The sequence below is a fragment of the Mandrillus leucophaeus genome, unplaced genomic scaffold (assembly GCF_000951045.1).
Source record: "Mandrillus leucophaeus isolate KB7577 unplaced genomic scaffold, Mleu.le_1.0 Scaffold1472, whole genome shotgun sequence".
NCBI lineage: Eukaryota > Metazoa > Chordata > Mammalia > Primates > Cercopithecidae > Mandrillus > Mandrillus leucophaeus.
The window spans coordinates 273,555-286,606 of NW_012101446.1; positions in this window are offsets into that span (position 1 = coordinate 273,555).

Here is a 13,052-nt window from a genome sequence, read left to right on the forward strand (position 1 = left end):
AATGCTACTTTAACCATTGCCTGGAGAGAGAATATATGATAATAGGTTGTCCTTTTATTGTGAATTAATAAATTTAATTTCACTTTTAAAATAATGAATTTGTTTAATTTTTCTATCTCTAAGAAGTTCATTTTTATTGGGTGATACTGTCACGGAAGCAAATTTATCAAAGGAACAGATGCTCAACTTGAGAGATAGCCATTTGACAGCTTAATGTTGTTTCTCTCAAGTAGCTTTGCAGTTTGCACTATTTTTCTTCCTCTTGCTTTTTTTCCTCCTTATTCATGTTATTATTCCAATTTGTTATATATAGCACATCTCCACTGGTGTATAATCAACATATGGACAGGCCTTTGTCGATTTTATTTACTGCTATATCCCCACCTATAATAAGGCCTGGCTGATAATAGTTATTCAACAGATATTTGCATTATCTTTTATGCCTGCATTTTATTATTACTAAGTGAATTAGCTCTTTAGAGCTTTCCTTTTTCAAAAATTGATCTCTAAACCTTAGAAAACATAGAAGTCAGCCTGATTAACATCAGCTACTTCTTTTTTCAGTCACATAGCCTGTTGCTGTCTAGGCCTACATCTCTTCATTGAGGTGTAATTCACAATAAAGCTATTTCTCTCTTATTTGTGATGATGAGATGTGGGAAAAGAGTTTTCCATTTTTTTTGCAGATATGTATATAATCATTCCAAGAGATTGTTTCATCAGAACTCGGCTGACAGCTCCAGGTTTGTGAGTGAGATGTAAATCATCATATGTCCAGGTTAGCTGCTTCTCTCCTTTACAGCCTTTCTACCAAAATCTTTCAAATGGTGCTTATGGAGGCTGCTGCTTTTTTCTGAAGGTTTCCTCTCCTCCTCTCTTTCCATGGTTCCTTTTCTTTTGCTTTTGTTGAGGCTCCTTTTTTGACTTGAGAGCAAGAATCTTCAGTGCATCAATAATTTTTTCTTTTAAATCTCAAGACCAATCCCTCTACAGAAAGGAGGTGTGAGATGTACCTCAAAATAGATGGAAGAGAGGAGCTCAAGAAATCCCCTATTTCTGGGGATTAACTACTTTCTTCTATAATATCATAATACATGCATTCCTAATTTGGTAGAATTATTTTAATGTAAAAGTGGTATGTCCATGGTTTCTCTGATGTCATTTTTCTGAAAGCTACTTGTCCTACATTATGCTCTCAATAAAATCACAAAGTCTTTGCCAACCAAAGTTTCATCATCTTGGATTTGTCTTGGTTGTGTGGGTAAGGTTAGAGGTCAGCTGCAGAAACAAAGATAACATTATGACCCCCTTAATCATCTCCAGTGTATGATTTCAAATCTATGTATGTATGTATGTATGTATGTTCTTTTGAGATGAAGTTTCACTCTTGTTGCCCAGACTGGAGTGCAATGGTGTGATCTCGGCTCACTGCAACCTCTGCCTCCCAGGTTCAAATGATTCTCCTGCCTCAGCCTCCCGAGTAGCTGGGATTACAGGCATGCACCACCACACCCAGCTAATTTTGTATTTTCAGTAGAGCCGGGGTTTCTCTATGTTGGTCAGGCTGGTCTTGAAATCCCAACATCAGGTGATCTGCCCGCCTCAGCCTCGCAAAGTGCTGGGATTACAAGCGTGAGCCACTGCACCTAGCCTTCAAATCTCTTTATAAGCCTCATTGTCAATCATTTTCACTTGGTTTTACCAAAGAGGTTTTCTTCTGTTTCCCACTTATATGTAATTAATTTATACCTTTTCATAATGATTCTCAAATATATTTTATTAGGAATAATTTTCTTTTCTCTTTCGCAATATAATTTTTCAAATCCAAATTCATTTGTCCTTCCAGAAGGCTCTCGAATACTCTGTCCTCCTTAGTAGTTCGTCCTTTTTGTAACCAACCCCCCACTGTAGTCTCTTTATCAGAGTTTCTCTATATTGGTTTGTTTTCTTGGTATACTCGATTGATCCACTAGCTCAATTGCTTATTTAAAATGACAAGATTAACAGTTTGGGTAACATGTATTTTTCAATGCATTTCTTTATTCTGAAATCTCACATTGTTCTCTTAACCATGCCTAGCATTTGTCAAAAGAGGTACTGGAAAAGAGAATGAGGCTCAATTAAGGTATTCACATTATCACAAAGAAAAAAACCATATAATTTTAGATTGTAGTTACCATACATAATATATAATGCATTTCAGCTCAATAAACACATATTTCTCTGAATATATCCTGATAAGACATATTATTATGCATTTAAAATTCTTTCAATGTAAAGGTAATGGATTCAAACAGCATGGATACAATGCCTCTATCTCAATCACGATAGATGTTTCATTTTAATGTAATTTCTTTCCCTTCAAGATACTACAATTGAAAATAAAATGAGCGGGTGACAGGTGCTTCTCTCTTACTCCTCCAGTGCTCCTTTGCCATTCCAGCTGAGCAATCTCATAAAAATGTCAGCTCTCCACTGGCAAAGCATGCTGCACCTGCTTGCCATGTGCTTAGTGACTACTAACATTTATATATCACTGTATTCCAAGTCAAATAAATTGATAAAATGCAACTCAAAAATGCACCACATTGCATCATTAATGCTTTTTAGGTAGAAATGTTTTCTTTCCCAGTCTTAAAACAAAAGGACCATTTCTTATTCTATTCAGTGAAAACAAGACCACTTCAATATTTAATTTGGAAAATGGCACTAAAAATATTAAAATAAGATATATGCACTTAAACAGACAACCTAAGACTCTTTAGCTGCTTTAGTATTGTGTACTACCGCCACAGAATATGTTAAACCTGCTAAGATTTTCTTCTCTACTAAGGCTCCTACAAGTTAATAATCTGTCAATTCATTCAATTTCCATTACAGATGTAAGAAGCTGTAGGTGATACTGGGAAAGTAGCATTAGCACACTGATGTATGCAAATGGTGCTTTGGCGGTGCCTTTTGTTTTCATGAAAATTTTACCTACTTGCCATCTGATTTTGTTTTTTAGACTCCACTTGCTTTCATGTAACAAATGTTTTACACAGTCAATTTATCAGCATTATATGAGAAAAAATGTTTCTAAAATAATAAGAAAGACATATTCTTAAAAACTAATAAAATAGATAACACTGAAGTTAATTTAATTTTTTTTAAAAGTGAAATAGATAGTTTACACTAATATTTTAAGTCTGTGCTTTGAGTCCCTTATATATTGGGATATTAACTCCTTGTGAAATGTATAGTTTCAAATATTTTCTTCTATTATATAATTCTGTTTTCACTTTGTTGATAGTTTCTTTTGCTGTGTGGAAGATTTTTAATTTGGTGTCATCCCATTAGTCTATTTTTGTTTTGCTGCCTAGGTTTGTGATGTCATATTCACAAAATTCTTGCCCAGACCAACTGCATGAAGCATTGCCCTTGTGTGTTCTTCTAGTGCTATCATAGTTTCAGGTCTTACATTTAATGTCTTACTCCACTTCTAGTTGACTTTTATATGTGAAGAGATAAGGTTTAATTTAATTCTTCTGCATGTGGATACCTAGTTTTCTCAAACATTTTATTAAAGAAACTCTCCTTTTCCCAGTGTGTATTCTTGGTATTTTTGTCAAAAAACATTTGGCTGTAAATGCAGTTTATTCTGGGTTCTCTGTCTTGTTGCATTGGTCTATGTAGCTGTTTTTATGCCAATACCGTGCTATTCTTGTTACTATAATTTGTCTATTTTGAAGTCAGATAGTGTGATACCACTAGCTTTTGCAAAAATAATAATAATGATACTAATAACCTAATTTAAAAACAGGAAAAAGACCTGAATAGGCATTTCTCAAAAGAAAATGTACAAATGGCCAACAGACACGCAAAAAATACTCAACATCACAAATCAAAAATGACAATGAAATACTACCTCATCTCAGCTCAAATAGCTATTATCAAAAGACAAAAAATATATATTGGCAGCAATATGGAGAAAAGGGAACAGTTATACACAGTCAATAGGAATGAAAATTAGTGTAGTCATTATGAAAAACTCTATTCCTAAAAAAATGAAAAATAGAAAGTACTGTATGGTTCTGCAATCCCACTGTTGGGTATATATGCAAAGGACATGAAATCAGATGCCCTAAATAACTGCTTTCTCATGTTTATTGCAACAGTGTGCACAGTAGCTGAGATATGGAATTAACCTAAAAGTCCATCAGTGGTTGAACAGATAAAGAACATGTGAAATATATACACAATGGCATATTATTCAGCCTAAAAAAACAATGCAATTCTGCCATTTGTAAACACATAGATGAACCTGGAAAACATTATGTTATGGGAAATAAGCAAAGAAATACAGATACCACATGATCTTTCACTGATAGGTAAAATTAAAAAAAAAGTTCATTTCATTGAAATAGAGAGTAAAATGATGGTTCCCAGAGGCTGGGGTTTTTAGAGGAAATGAGATAGGGAGATGTTGGTCATGGAACACATAGGTACAGTTGGACAGAAGTAATACATTTCAGATCTTTGTACAGCAAGGTGACTATAGATAATGACAATATATAATATTCTTTAAAAATGTGAAAAGAATGAATGTTATGTGCTCTCAGCACAACAATGATAACTATGAGAGGTAATGTCTTTGTTTATTAGCTAGATTTATTCATTGTATATATACTCCAGGATGCCATGTTGTATACAACAAAATCATACAATGTTATTTGTCTATAAAAAAAAACCATAAAAATACATTCATGCTTTATGTCTCCTGTGGAAAGCCAGAAACTTTTTTTCCTTAAAGACTGCCATATTATTTCACAGAAAGGCTGCTGAAGGCATTTTGGGTGTCTCATCACATTATTCTTACACAGTCAGGATGTGTGAATTTTGTGAGTTTTCCTTTGCAGTCTTTTCTTCTTTTCTAATAAATGTCTAGTCAATATCTCCACGTAGACATCCCCACCAAATTCTAAACCAGAGAACACATACACAGGGGGCTGAAAGAGAAAACAAATGAAGAAGGCTCCTGTGAGAATGGCCACACTTTTCCTGGTGGGACATGTGCTATTTAGTATTTTCATAAAGGGGCAAACACCCAGTGCGGAAAATTTCCATTTCATATGTCAACAATGATAGATTAGTAATAACTGCCTGGAGATACACTTTAAGATAGATCCTGAGTCTGTGTCCACAATCAGAGAGAAATAATGGCCAGATCAATTTACTAGTCTGTCAAACTTTATAAGCTATAGTAAAATAAATTTTGTTTTATTCAGCCTACAGTTGCCAAATGATACATGCATTACTTTTACATCAATGGAAAATTTCCAGTAAATTACATTTCTAGAGTAATCAGAAACTGATGTACCATAGGCCCTGGTTTGGTTTGCAGGTTCTATCATGTATTAACCTTTACACTTAACTTAATTTGAAGTTTACCCCTTGTCAAAATAGAGAAAATGACTCAAATTTAAGTATTTATGGTGCAATCATTTTAATACACATGTGTTAAATGTATATTTTATATTTTTTATTTTAAAATAGAATCAGTAATTAGCTGATGTTACTCCATGTTATTTTTTAAATATTAGCTTTCTTTTGCTTAAACATAGTAGATACTTTTAGTGTTGAGAAGGAGATTTTCAGTGTGATATAACCAGTTAATATTTTTTAAACAATTCTTTATTGAGGACTGATAAAGATAAATTACAATAATTTTTCTTTCCATAAAGTAAGAAATGTACAGTTGGCCTTCCTTATCCCTCAGCCCTTCATTTGCATCCATATATTCAACCAACCTTGGGTAACAAATATTCAAAAATAATTAAAAACAATACAACAATTTAAAAAATTAAACTGATATAGTATCACAACTATTTATACATCATTTATATTAGGTATTATAAGTAATCTAGAGATGATTTAAAGTATATGAGAGGATGTACGTAGGTTATGTGCAAATATGCTATTTTACGTAACAGACTTAAGTATCTGCAGATTTTTGTTTCCTTGGTTTGGGATATTCCTGGAAATACTTCTCCCATGATACTACTGAAGGATCACTGTATAACTTTCATGAGCTGGATGCATTTTACATTGTTTCTGTAAGAATGCATTATTTCAATGTCAGAATCAGTTATATTTCAAATAACTACATAATCCTGGCAATGAAGTTGTGATTAATACAAGCTTTGGGAGTAATTATTACTTTTTCATTTAACCAGATCAAGGATATATAGAAGCGTAAGGATAATTCTTGGAGATTCTTGTATATTTGTTAAATAGGGAAATTACCTATCTTAAATAGTTTGTAAAGTTAGGCTTGACTGTGCTTTATAGCTAAACAGAGATAACAGACTGAAGAATAATGTTTATCAAATTATTTGGCTGTTACTACATTTTCATTACTGTATATATTAAGACAGAATAAATAAGTTTAGGACACTTTCAAAAAGCTTTACTGTGTTTGCAAATTATCTTCCTGAAATGAGTCTACTTCTTAATTTATCAAAAGTTTCTATTAGCTATTCATAAAGTCATAAATATTAGCTTAGATACATATATAGTTTAAATTATATTTGCTCACTGTTCTGGCAATCTGCTATAATTGTATCCTTACTATGTGGTGTCCCTTATGTTTATCAAGTGATAATGTATTATTATAAAATAAAATACATTTTTCTTACTCAGCATTTTAAAAACTTTCTTCTCTGGTATAGAATGAATGATGCTGAATACCTCAGTTAGAAGAGGCTACATAAAGAACTCCAAGGATGTGTGTGTGTACATGCATATATGTGTGTGCACATATGTGTGCATGTGAATGTGTGTGTGTTGCATGGGTATATGTGCTTTTAGATCAATCAAATATAGGATAACATTCATTCACCACAAAAGTGTTTTCTAATATATGCAAAATCAGAAGGAACAACCCATTTAATAGTGTTTTAATACCAAAAAGGCTCTCTATAAGTTTAATTTAAAGTTGTCTTTTATACAGTTACGTTTTTATTATCTTTCATGACTTATCAGAGTATTATCTATTCATAATTTCCCATAATCCATATAAAATATTACTTTTTATTTGAATGAACTTTTTTGTTCTTTGCATCGTCTTTTAGGTTATCTTACACATTCACATCACGGTAAATATCTCAAGGTCGAGACTTAGATTACTTACTTGTATGTTTTCTGGTATTGCTGCATAGTGTTTTACACAAAGGTGGCATTCATGCATTTTTATCAAAATAAATAATAACAATTAATGGAATATGAAATGCAAAATAAAATTTTGTTTACTAGACTGTAAATGCCTGTAAGTAACTTTATAAAAAATGATCATTTCTTTGATAATTCAGAAGGAAAAGACATGGGGTCTATATGTTTGTGTGTATTTGTAGGTATGTGTTTGTTACTACTGACTTTTCTACATATAGTACAAGTGACTGACTTGAATGCTGATCTGAATCAAATACCCGTCTGTTAGAACATTTTAGATAGGTTGTATTGAAGCTTTAATTTTAAAGCTGATCATTTCAATTTAATATGAAGTCCATACTTATATTCTGGTGAAATAAAGGCACCAAATGGTGTGTAAAACCCAAAATTAGTCAGAAGAAATTTGGCAGTGAGAATAATGACCTCACAGATTGCTACAATTCAAAAACTTTAACAATCTACTTCTTCCCTTGGACATATGTAATGCAAATGTTTGGGAAATTACAATAGTTTGTGAGTGCCAAAGCTTAATAAATGAAGATTGTCAGATTTTAATTATTCTATAATTTTTCCAAATGACAATCCATGTTTGCCGCTCAGTTTTCTCAGAGGAAAACAGTAATCTCTTTAAAAAATATTTATCTTGGAAGAAGAATCCTGCTGGATGTAAATGTTCTTTCTGTAAAAATACCTATGATTTGACATAGGTCAAATTTTTGCACTTCGCAATTTTTTTCAGTGGGTGTTACCTTGACAAAATATACTCAAACTGGAATGTACGGCTCATCATACTAGAACTGAAGACACTGTGTTTCTGGGGTTGCCTCTATTTACATGTTAGCTCTTACACATTCAAACTTCTAAGCCAATTCTTTTCCTTTCTACTTTTATTTTAGGTTCGGGAGTACATGTGCAGGTTTGTTGTGTGGAGAAATTGTGTGTCGCTGGGGTTTTGTGTACAAATGATCCTGTGATCCAGGTAGTAAGCATAGTACCTGATAGTTTTCCAACCCTCGCCCCACTCCCTACCTCCCACCTCTATTTGTCTCCATTGTCTACTGTTCTTATCTTTGTGTCCATGAGTACCCAAAATTTAGCCCCCACTTAAAAATGAGAACATGTGGTATTTGGTTTTCTCTTCCTGTGTCAATTCGCTTAGGATGATGACATCCAGCTGCATCTATGTTGCTGCACGGGACATGATCTCGTTCTTTTTTATGATAAGCCGTTTTCTTTCATGTCCTAAATATAATATTTGATTAGAGAAGGCACTGTACAGTGGTGATTAGTACTATGGTCTTTGGACTTCAAAGTGTTGAACTCAAATCGGCTGTTACTTTACATGAGACAAACTTAGTCTCACAATCCTTATTAATTTTTTAAAATTTTCTTTCTTTGATAGGCATCACAATAATCACTACAAAATGTTTACTGTGCACTTGCAGTGAGGCGATGTGAGAATTAAATACACCCAGATTAATGCTATTATTATTATTCTGTGTAATTAATTCCTCTTCCAGCTAGATCATTTCACGAGGATACCTATTTTGGGTAATTTTTAACAACCGTCTGGACAAGAAGCTAGGCAATGTTTAGTATAAGCCTCCTTAAGCCCTAATCAACAAATTTTAAAAAAATGTGTGGTATGGCTGGAGATTCAAAAATAGAAGTGCATTTTGTTCATCTTCAAAAACATCAAGTCAATTTCAGATTTGCTTCGCAGTCATCACGTCTGTCCCTTGTATATAGCCTGTCAGTTTCCCATAACATAAAACACAAAATTAGTGACTGACAGCCCTTGCATGGCACATGGATAACAGTGTATTTCAGATTTAAAATGATATCATCCTCCTGAACTTTGCATTGAAACTTGTGGTGGTCCACATGGAATTGACACAAGCAAATGCTGATCCATTATTTCACCTTCTAAACAAAACGTCTTGACTTTTCTTTTCTGGGTTGGAAAATGTAGACTTTGACTATTACTGTATTCGCCTGAGTAGAGAGATCAAGCGGTGTGAGAAAAAAAAAAATTTCCAAGATAATTTTTGAAGGTGGAAGTGTCATGCACTGTTCTTTTATGGTGCTTAGAATGGAATTTTTGTGACTCTGCAGTTGAGATGTTTTCATGAGGGACTTTCCGTGTATTTTCTCTTTCTGTTCTTCTCTGGAATTTTGCAAATTCTAAGATTGTTATAGAAATGGATTTAGCCTCCATCTTCACATTTGTGATAAATGAACCCCTATTTTGAGGATGATTTTGCACATGTGTCTCAGACAAAGCTCTTTTATCTGGCGGATCTGTAATCAGAAACTTTCCAGTTCGGGCTATGATATTTGAGGGGAGAAGATAAAAATCAAGATGATTTGGAGAAGAGAAATGCTCCATATTTTCTTTTTGTCCCCGTCACAGGTTGCCTAGTAGACAGAGAGCTCCACCTATCACCTTCAGAATCCCGACATCATGTCTCCATGAGACCACAGGCCCCTTGCAGCCTATGGCTGAGCCTGGGTGAGGGTCTAAGCCAGGCTCTTTCCGTGAAGATATGACCTCACCTGCTGATCTTTTCTTAGACTGCCTATTAGGCTAGGACACTTCCACCTAAAATATATTTCTTTCCCTCAGAGTCAGATTAAATCATGGTCTGATGACTCTTTCCTTTTCTCTGTCCCAACTCCATTTATTCTCACAGGAATTTTTCCTGATGAAACCCTTGCAACTGTAATTCCATTTTTGTGTCTGCAGATCAGAAGACTGGAGAAATAGCATAGCTCATCTCTTTATTGTTCAGCTCTGAATAAGTGTTTAGATCACCATACTCTTCAGTTGATGGTCCATTAAAATTTTTGGTTCCTGGCCTGGTGCAGGACTCACTCCTATAATCCCAGCACTTTGGGAGGCCGAGGTGGGCAAATCCCTTGAGGTCATGAGTTTGAGACCAGTCTGGCCAACAAGGCAAAACCCCGCCTCTACTAAAAAAACTTGACGTGGTGGCATGAACCTGTAGTCCCAGCTATTCAGGAGGCTGGTAGAGGAGAATCGCTTGAACTCAGGAGTCAGAGGTTGCAGTGAGCTGAGATCATAGCACTGCACTCCAGCTTGGGTGACAGAACGAGACTCCATCTCTAAATAAAATAAAATAAAAATAAATAAGTAAAATTATCCTGCAAGTCTCCATTTTCATTGGATTTAAGTATTAATTTTTATTTCCCTTAAAATCATTCTGGTTCCCCACCACTATATGCTACTGTTATTTTATTGTACTTAATCTATTAGTTTGATTATGTTCTTTCTAAAAATGCATTTTAGTCATGAGTTTTTTTTTCTTTCCAACTATTTTTCAATTTTAGTTTTGTAAGAAATCATGTGTTATATAAACTCATTGTATTTCTGTTTCATTTTATTTATATTTTTCAGACATAGCCGTGCTGTAATCTATATTTCTAAGTGCTTGCTTTCTCATATGTCCAGAATGTATACAAACCAACTGCTGTCTATCTTTTTGGACAATCAAGTTGCCCTCAAATTTCAAAAACTAAAATTACAGTTGTAATAAAAATCTTTGTACTTGTTCCTTTATAAACAGGAGTCAGAAATTGTTGAGATACATTCTCTGGAGCACAATTTCTAGTTCATAGGCTCTGCATACACACTCTTATTATCCTCCTGAATTGTGCCCCACTTTACACTGCTGCCAGCTCACCACGAGAATTACAAAGTCAGCACATCTCTACCCTAGAAATCTAATTAGGGAAAGCGATTACTCATTGAAATTTTAATTTTTTTTCTAATCACCCCCAATTTTAAGCATTTTCTTATATGCTTGTGGCTTTGTGTGTTACAGTTTCTAAAATTACATGCTCATATTCTGTGTTCATTTTTTTTTTTTCTAACTGGGTTGCTAAGTTATGTATTGATACTAGTGATCCTTTAAATATAGTGCTAATATCATGTCTTCTTTTAATATACACCTATTATCCTTAAGTGTTATTAAATAAACCTTACCAAACATGTGTTATGCCTTCTATAGTTTTTTGTTTGTTTTCCTCATAACACTTGCTTTGTCTTATCAAATGCCTTTTCTATATTATTTAAGTATTTTTTCTTTCATTTATTAATATGGTACAAGGGATATCCTTACATTGAACCCTTCTTGGAATCCCCAAAATAATCTTTAGTTTATATTTTGTGTATTTTAATACAAAATTTGAATATTCTATGGAGTACTATTTTGGGAATTTTTGTGTCTATCTTCATACATAGAGTGAACATATAATTTATTTCTAAGGTTTTGTAGTTTTCTAATTTTAGAAATATATTTATACAGTGTCATTAAATGATCTGGCCAATTCTTCCTTTGTTTCTATTTTCTGGAAAAATCATCAAAAAATAAGAATTAGTCATTCTTTGAGTGTTTACCTAAAATGACATGGAAGCTTCATTGAGATGGGGATATTTGAGCGAAGACTTGAACAATTCCTAGAGACTTCATTAAGTACATATATGGAGGATGAACTTTTCATGAGGAAGATGGGAAAAATAGCTAGCGGGAAGGTCACAATTCGAGAGGGTCCTTAATGTAATCAGTGAAGACCAAGAAAATTAATGTGGCTGGAGCTTAGAGGGTAGGAACAGAAGTATTTTATGGTGTGTGTGTGGAGGTGGGGTGGGGGGGTGTTCTAGGATCTGCATATCCTAGAATGCATATTACATAAGTCATTCTAGGATATTGGGATGTGTTGGCTTTTATTTTGCATTAAATCGGTGTGTGCGCATAGGGACTTTTTTTGAGGAATTGCTTAGCTATTGCTTTGAGTCACCACGGAAAAAGGGACAACTCTTGGCCAGTAATTATAACAGTATAGGAGAGGAGAGATGGTGGATCAGATTAGCCTTGTAGTCACACAAGTGGTGTGAAGTGTTTAAATTCTGGATATATTTTGAAGGCAGTGCTACCAGGATTTCTGAAGAATGTATATATGATATATGAGAAACATAGAGGAGTAATGGGGGATATGGGAAAGTCTTCTGGGAGCGGGTTTGGTGAAACAAAGAAGAGTTCAATGTTTGAAATTTGAAATTTGAAGATAATAATTTTGATGTTTGACCACAGACAAAACTGAAGCATGAACTGGTCCACAAAGACGTATTTATGGAGGCTATTCCAGACATAATAGAGAGTAAACACAAGGATTCGGATATGGACTTGTGTGTGGGTGGAGGGAGTAGCCATTTAGGCAAATTTGTCATAATCAAGATAGCTGTGTGTCACCCCTAGCAGGGTGAATTAGGGGCACTATAGTAGGAGATAACATCAGAAGGATGGTATGGTATGGCAGATTATGAAGAAAGGCCATGATTATAAACCAAGGTCATATAGCTGGAGTTGGAATTTTTTTAATCATAAAGTATGAAGGACAGAACAGAGATTTGGTCACCAAAGAAACATTAACACAGAGAAAGTAGACAAGATGGAGATCAGAAGGAAATGAAAACATCTTACTTAATTGGATGCAATAAAGACTTCTTCTTGACCAAAGTAGAGGTAATTCCTTGAAATTTAGAATTGACACTACCTTAGACTTCTTCCCTTATTAGCTGATAACTGTTCCACGGATACATAAATGTATTGATAAAGTTATCTGTAGGGTTCAACAGTATTCTCAGATGAAAGATAATTTGTAGAATAATTTTATTTTCATTTCCTGATTGTTTGCCATTTACAGTGACAGAGTCAGTTTCTGAATGAATGGAAATGTCTCAAAGATCATGCATATGGATAGTGTTTCTTTTTCTTAATGTTGCCCATTATTTTCCCATTAAAGAACAAACACTTGGCAGA